The sequence below is a fragment of the Miscanthus floridulus genome, chromosome 11, assembly GCF_019320115.1.
Source record: "Miscanthus floridulus cultivar M001 chromosome 11, ASM1932011v1, whole genome shotgun sequence".
Lineage (NCBI taxonomy): Eukaryota > Viridiplantae > Streptophyta > Magnoliopsida > Poales > Poaceae > Miscanthus > Miscanthus floridulus.
In genome coordinates, this window is record NC_089590.1 from 43,981,239 (window position 1) to 43,989,021 (window position 7,783).

A 7,783-nucleotide genomic window follows, 5' to 3' on the forward strand; every position below is an offset into this window, starting at 1 on the left:
GTTGTGTTAAGACTTGTCAATTTTCCTTGCTATTTCCTTGCTGCACTGGCTGTTGCTGGCGCTGGTGGTGATTGCTGGCAGTTGCTGGTGCGCCAGCAGCCGTCCAGGCAAACAAACACCTTCCCGTTTGAGAAGTTGATGTTAGTTAGAAAACCTAGCACTTGGGCCAGGCAAACAAATAAGATCCCACTCAGTCGGCCTCTTCTTGGACCAGCAAAACAAACACCTGGAGTTGCACCACCAGGGGCTACCTCATCCTAGCCTGACTGGGTTGGGACGAACGGGGCAACCCTGAGCCAGGGAAAAAACACGCCCTCTGTTTCTCGCGAGCCAGGCCCACACGGTGCGACGCTTCCTGCCCACAACAAACGGAAAGGCATCTCATGATGAAGAAAATAGGCAACCGAATACTTTCTCGTAGGAGCCAGGCCACAAAAGAACGACGACCAAATAGCGTCATCATGCATGAGCTTAGCTTGGCTAGCGGCGGCCTGGTTCGCAGCAGCTAGCCAGGCTGGGCACATTCCAGAACCAATCACGCCCGTACTGTATAGGGGTTCACATGCAATTCAAAAACACCATGTTCGCTTGATCGTATCAGCCATGTTTATCAGCCATCATACAGTGTTTTTCTCTCACAACAAAACAGCACCAGCCGGCTTATAAGCCACAGAAACGATCAAGCGAACAGAGGCCAAGATACATTTTTTGTGCCATGGCTAGTTTCCTCCTCTACTTGGAGGCTTATCGTACCGCTAAGAACATCGACTCTTCAGTCTTCACAACAAAACTGCCCTAAATTTTGTTATGATGCCTATGTTAGCTACTCAACAAGCGGCTACAATCTTTCATAGAAAAGCAGCGTGGCCTCCACACACAAAACATCCTCCTCTGAAACTTCTGATACGTTGCCATCCGAGATGTAAAACCACCACCTGCCAAGGCCTTCAAGAGGTTTCCCTGGATCATCAGGGTCAGGATTCGATGCAACTCTCCTGTAAACTGCATAATGCCCTCCTCCACATTTTCCATAGTGCTCAACGACGGCCGAGAGACCATATAACTTGCTCATTGATGGATGCGGTGATGATGATGAACTACAAGACACATCAACATTTGCCTAAAAATGACAAGTGATCAGATTGTTACCAGTTGCCACCCAAATCAGGTAGTAAAATTTTAAAAGTGGAGTAACCAACCACAGGAATTGAACGGCCACTATTGTTTGTTGCTTCTTCCTTACACGGCTGACTTGATAAGTACCCTCCAGTAGGTAAGACATTTAAGCTCATCTGCATATTCAGTTGTCGATATAGATGGAGAGCTTGTTGCCCATCTCTTTGCACATTCGTTGCTAAAGGTCCAGCGCTCAATCCACCTCCCACAAATGGGGATAGATTGAGAAGTAAAGGGAAAGAAATATGTCCCTGCAGTTGAAGTACTGATCACTCGGTACGCTAATTACATTGTGTGATAGAGTAAACCACATTTCGCATATAGTAGCAGGCTTACCTGATGTTTTATGGGCTCACCATCAAGACCGACTGAAGCACGTAGCAAATGGATGCATAAAATCTGGAAGAGGACATATGGTTGTTACTTAATTTTACGACAGTTCATGTAAGTCCCAACGAGTACTTCAATTTTGGATACCTTCGGGCACTGACTGATAATCAACTGCTTTGTTGCTCGTGAAGATGATGAACATGGCATTTCCTCCAGGGGGAACATATCCCTGCAACTGCAAGTGCCATAGTCGACACAGGCGTGAAGCTTGCTAACCTTTTCCTGTAACAGTTATCAATGAAGTTGTCATACTAAACATTGCAAAGTCAAATTTTATAACAAAACATGGATGCCATAGAATTTCCAGTGCAGTGATAATTAATACAAAGTAGAACATAATTACCTCATCAACTTCTGATTTAAGAGACAGATATTTGGCAGCAATGATGTGCCAACACCGATCACAACGATAATTGTCAAGATGCTCCACCACAGTGAAGTACTTTAGGCAATCCACCAAGCTACACCCACTGGTCTAGTGTCATTAATGGGAACGGAGATCCTGATCTTCCGTCAGGTAGAGGTAACTATCGTTGTGGCGGAGAATGACACACCGATCCGGCTTCAGATCGAAAGATCGAACCCTGCAATCTTAGCACCACAACTCCTCTAGTTATCAACCAAGTCACGGACCAGGTTGACCTCGCCAAGAAGGCTAATCCCTGCCTGCGCAATGAAGAACACAAGCAAGAACAAGAAAGAACACAACTAAATTGCAGATGAATGATTAATCTCACGAAGTTGGGGTCTCACAAACCGATGAACGGCGAAACTGTTCTTGACAGAATAATCTAAGAAAAACTCAAACCCTAATGGAGGGGGCTGTTTATGAAGACTCTAGGGTCATGTAAGACCCCTGGACGCGCCCCTAATGGGCCCAAACACGATACATGGTCAAACGGACCAAAAGACAGTGTCGCAGCACCCTGGCAGATTCTGGACGCTAACTTGTGACCATGATTTCCATTGATTCCGAACATCTTTTGATGTGAAACCACTTGGATTAGCTTCCTTATCAAATTAGCTTTCCATCCATATGTGGATCATCGAAAACGGAGTCCGGATGCGTCCTGGGTGACCAGTTTAAGGCAGACTGGTCCTGGAGACCGAGGCAGACTCGAAATCATGTTGGACCGGGCCTCCGGGTCCTGTTGGACGTCCTTGCTGGTCATATTCGCCTCCACCACGTCCTCTAAGTCCTTCATGACCCTCTCCAATGTTCCTAAGCAAGATAACATCATTAGGTAGTAGTCTATTCTCAAAAGTATAAAAATGATCGCTTAAGAACGAGCTCACTTCTAAATTGAGTTGACGCATTCGAGCCCGGGTCATTGGACCTTGCATGACGGTTGGAGGATCAGCGGGTACATCCGAAGGAGTGATGTCCTCATCAGTCATGTCATAGGATAAATGGAAGAAACAAAAATACCATTAATGAGCATAAAATGCACAGCAAATGAATAAACAAAATCTTGAATCACAGCAACGAAATTTAGGAAGGTTCACGCAGTCATACAATATCTCCATTTGCATTAAGCACTGGCGAAAGAGGCAAGCAGTGGAAATTCTCGAAGTCCAATGAAAGCTGTGGGATATGTAACAAGGGCAGAACAATAAAAGTTAACAAAATAGGAGTATTTTAAGCTAACTGTCAAAATGCACAAAATTACTTTGATTGGTAATATGAAAACAGCATCAGTCGTGGTTGGCTAAATTACTTCAAAAATCATGATTCTTTAATTTTACCACACAGCTAGAAAAGGTAGAGGCATACACTGGAGATCTATGTATCTAGTGGTATAGAGGGAATAAAATGCATTCAGCTATGAAGACAACAGTAGGTTACTTTTTTATAAGACCACAGTTTAACAGTGACAAAATAAGAAGCATAGGAATCTACCACAGATGAACAGTTTCTGCAAGACAATATGCTGCCAATTGTCCCATCAAAGGGGCCAAATAGATTTTGTTTCCAGCGCTTGCATTCAGGCAGGTTACCTTCCCTTTGCTTGTATACTTTGGAGTGAGAAAGGGTGATGTCTGCCAGAGAACTCCTATGTGGTACATAACAATGGGAAAATTCATCCCTCAATGAGATCAGAAGATGGAGAAAAGCTTCTGAAGCGTCCTATAAGGAAAATTAGTTCTCATGATGACTGCTCATCTAAAACAATACTAAAATATCAAAATAAGATAGAGAAGTAAACATTATACCTGCTGTCTGGTCAAATTGAAGTGACTAACATAGAAACTCAAAGCATGCATTACTCCATGTGGATTCAACACAGTTCTTTCATCTTGAACTATGCTTAAGTCTGCAACATGCAAAGCTCAAGTACAATAATAACAATTTATGAGCATGTAACAAAAAAGCATTTTAATCAAATGGTGGACGTCACGAAGAACAGAGTGTCATACATTTACATTTTGCAGGACATGACTAATTTCAGAAGAATAAAGCGAAAATAAAGTAAGTCCATTCAGTGGTTTTATATAGAACCAAGAATATATTATGTTGGGCAAAGGATCCAAGCAATGCAAATAACAAGGACCCATCAATTCCCAAGAAGATCAGAGCATAGGAGAAAACACTGTTGAAAATTACAGGGTGTATGGATTCCACCACCGGTGGATGCATTATATTGCATATGCAGCTGAGGACCCCACTTGATATTTGAACTTATAAGCCATGTACTGTATAGGGGTTGACATACAATTCAAAAAATCTTAATACAAGGACCCCGTGAAATTTACTGCAGTAAAGGGACAATACTTGCAATGGACACTGAATCTAGAGTTGTGACAAGATCTCACAGTGGGGATCTCGAAAATGATAAGAAGTTCAATAGTCCATAGTAACAATCTTACCTTCCAAGAGAGAACTTAGAGCAAGAAGAAGAGGCATTCTTACAGCCTTTTCTTCAGGTAGCAAACCATCAGTTGCAAGCAAATTATCTAGAAAGGAAATAAAACCATCACAGCTTGCAAGTGCCTGCCAAGGAAAGGTATCTTATTTAGCATTAACCCAGCTGGATCTCAGTAGAATTACAGAGTCAACATTTACCTGGAGGATGACATTAAGAAAGCAATTGTTGCCAAGATTTCACAGACCTCCAACATAGTATACTCTCCCTGACCCCAAAAATAAATTCCTTGGAGAAACCCATGGTATGGACAAACCACTTTACAATGCCTTGCATAACGCGGCAACTCCTATTCCCAAACCGACAGCAACTGCTGCAAGACTATAGTGATGTCTATTTACTTCTCTCTGAGAAAGCAGTGGATTGCCATGCATAAACTTCCCCATGATTCGCACCTGAACCAGCAGAAATAGTCTTCATAAAATTTGTTAATACGAAAAATGACCAATGGAGGAAATTAAAGAAATCATTGCCTGGGCATTGATGTGATAGTACTGCAAATAAGGCAGCCAAGTGTCAACACATAAATAGTAAAAAAATTAACGTGTATGGGGTATCTCTATCTCAACAGGCAAATTACTACACTGATCGTCAGCTCCTTCTTATTTTTATTTATATAAAACATGGCACATTGAATAGTTATTTCAGCAAAATCACCAAGCCCGGTTTTGAGATGAAAATTGGCAATGCTATCGTCCCAAACTGAAACTTCTTCGAGGCTTCATCCTGTCTCATTGCCCAATAAATAGTTATTGCAGGGGCGGACATGGGTGTACACATGTGACCCAGTACAAATGTAGACCCAATATTTTTTCCAAGAAAAAAAACGAAGTTAGGATACACTTGGACTCAGAACAGATCCTGAATGCAAATAGCCAGATAGCTTAAGTTAGGGTTCAGGTGCTGATATCCTGATTCCTGAATGAGGTAGACAGCATAAACACGAGAACGAGATCGAGTGTGTATGACATGATTCCAGGTTGTTTATAAGTCTGTAACCTTACAATACCTATCTACCTAAATACAAGACCAATCACAGTTAAAAAAATCTAACTCCTAAACTACAGATTGAAGGTGTATATATTTCACGCTTGTAGCTAAAATCATGAACCGTTCTCCAAGTACATCAATCCGTTGTGCTCTCTCGGGGCCACGTCATCCTTCAATCTTAGTGGTGTGGAGGCAATGTTCTTGATTATTGCAGCATACAGGTCGAATTCGGCTTTCTACTTGCAGCAGCTGGCCTCGATCCACTTCTCTGCGAGGCTTGTGGAGACGCTATCTTGGCTATCCCTCTCATGCTCTTCAACCGCAGGCCTTATCTCGTCATACAGGGCGTCGATTTCTGAAACAGCCTGATTCTTCACTTCCTGCGAAATTAGATAGATGGATTAAATGCCGCGTGCATCTTAAACTTCACACCATTTGCCACTACTATACTGTTTCAAGAGAAGGGAGTTTTTAATCATAGCAGACCATTACCTCACAGTACAGTATTTCTTCGCACGCCACAGATGATGTAAGCCGGTCGTTGTAGGCTGCTGCAACCCTAACATGGGACCTGATGCTGCTGGCTGATGTGAACTACGAGGAGGAATTTGTGCCAGCGGACCACGGTTTCTACACAGGGGCAAGAAGATGGGATCCAGTGAGGAGGCATCCCGTGCTAGCGAGCCAGGTAAGGTCGTGCTCACCGTTGAGAAACGAGAACACCTTGCATAGGAAGAAGAAGGTGTTGTTCAGGCACAAGCCTAAGAGCGTCTACGCCAACAAGTGCTCAGGCTCAATCAAAACTTGCAATTACATTATTAGGCGTGGAGTTATGGATTAGGTATTATTCATTAAACTAAAAGGACCGTGCCCCGCTGAAAGCTCTAATTTGGTTTTGGTGAATTGATGAAACCCTAAGTACTAACCTAGTTTATCAAGTGATCATGATATATGTAGCACATTCCAAGTGGTGAAGCAAATGAAGATCATGACATGATGATGGTGATGCCATGGTGATGATCAAGTGTTTGGACTTGAAAAGAAGAAAGAGAAAAACAAAAGGCTCAAGGCAAAGGTATAAATGATTAGAGCTATTTTGTTTTGGTGATCAAGACACTTAGAGAGTGTGATCACATTTAGGTTTGATAGCCGTACTATTAAGAGGGGTGAAACTCGTATCGAAATGCGGTTATCAAAGTGCCACTAGATGCTCTAACTCATTGCATATGTATTTAGAATCTAGTGAAGTGCTAACACCCTTAAAAATATTTGTGAAAATATGCTAACACATGTGCAAAAGGTGATACACTTGGTGGTTGGCATATTTGAGCAAGGGTTAGGAACTTCACTGGTGGAGTGTCCGCCCGTAGAGTGCGGACAGTCCGACGGTGCCACCGGTGACCTATACAGAAAAGACAAAGGTCACTGTAATTGATCGGACGCTGGTCTCGAAAGGACTGGCGCGTCCGGTCAGTAGCAACAACGAAGACGCTGGCGTCAGTCTCTGACCGGACGTTGGGTCACTTAGTGACCAGACACTGGAGGGCTGCGTCCGGTCCCGCTGATGTGGCAGCACACAGGGGAGTCACCGTGTGACCGGACGCTGGGTGTGTCCGGTCGAGCATGACCGGATGCGTCCGATCGTGAAAAGTCGTCTCTGGATGCTTACTGTAAATGACCGGATGCTGGGGTTCAACGTCCGGTCACTTTGAGCTACTGCGTCCGGTCATCACTTGACCGTTGAGATCGGGTGATCAACATTTGAAGAGAGGGGACACGTGGCACGCATCGCGTGACCGGACGCTAAGGTCCAGTGTCCGGTTGATATGGCCGAAGCGTCCGGTCACCCCGTGTTGTGCCCAGTGAAGGGGTACAACGGCTCAATTTTGTGGGGCTTCTATTTAAGCTCCATGGCCGGATCAAGCTCACTCTCTTGGCCATTTGCAATGACATAGCAACCTTGTGAGCTTAGCCAAAGCCCTCCCACTCATCTCCATCATTGATTCGTTATCTTTGTGAGATTGGGAGAGAATCCAAGTGCATTGCTTGAGTGATTGCATCTAGAGGCACTTGATGTTCGTGTTTCGCTGCGGGATTCGCTTGTTACTCTTGGTGGTTGCCACCACCTAGATGGCTTAGAGCAGCAAGGATCGTCGAGCGGAGGTTGGTGATTGTCTCCAGCTCCGATCGTGGTGATTATTGTAGAAATTTTTATTAGTCTATTCACCCCCCCCCCCTCTAGCCATTAGGACCTTTCAAGTGGTATCAGGGCTGAGGTCATCGTGATTTGAGGCTTAACAACC

General features: G+C 43.9%; 1 long non-coding RNA gene and 1 pseudogene across 1 annotated transcript; both read right to left on the bottom strand.

The window, feature by feature from the left end:
- Positions 1-838: 838 nt before the first annotated feature.
- Positions 839-4,876, bottom strand: LOC136494922 (ubiquitin carboxyl-terminal hydrolase 27-like; annotated as a pseudogene).
- Positions 4,877-5,352: 476 nt separating this feature from the next.
- Positions 5,353-6,021, bottom strand: LOC136491230 (uncharacterized). The gene is made up of 2 exons (XR_010767970.1): positions 5,973-6,021; positions 5,353-5,860 (listed from the first exon to the last, which is right to left on the bottom strand). It is a non-coding gene; the product is annotated as an uncharacterized lncRNA (long non-coding RNA).
- Between the last annotated feature and the right edge of the window lie 1,762 nt (positions 6,022-7,783).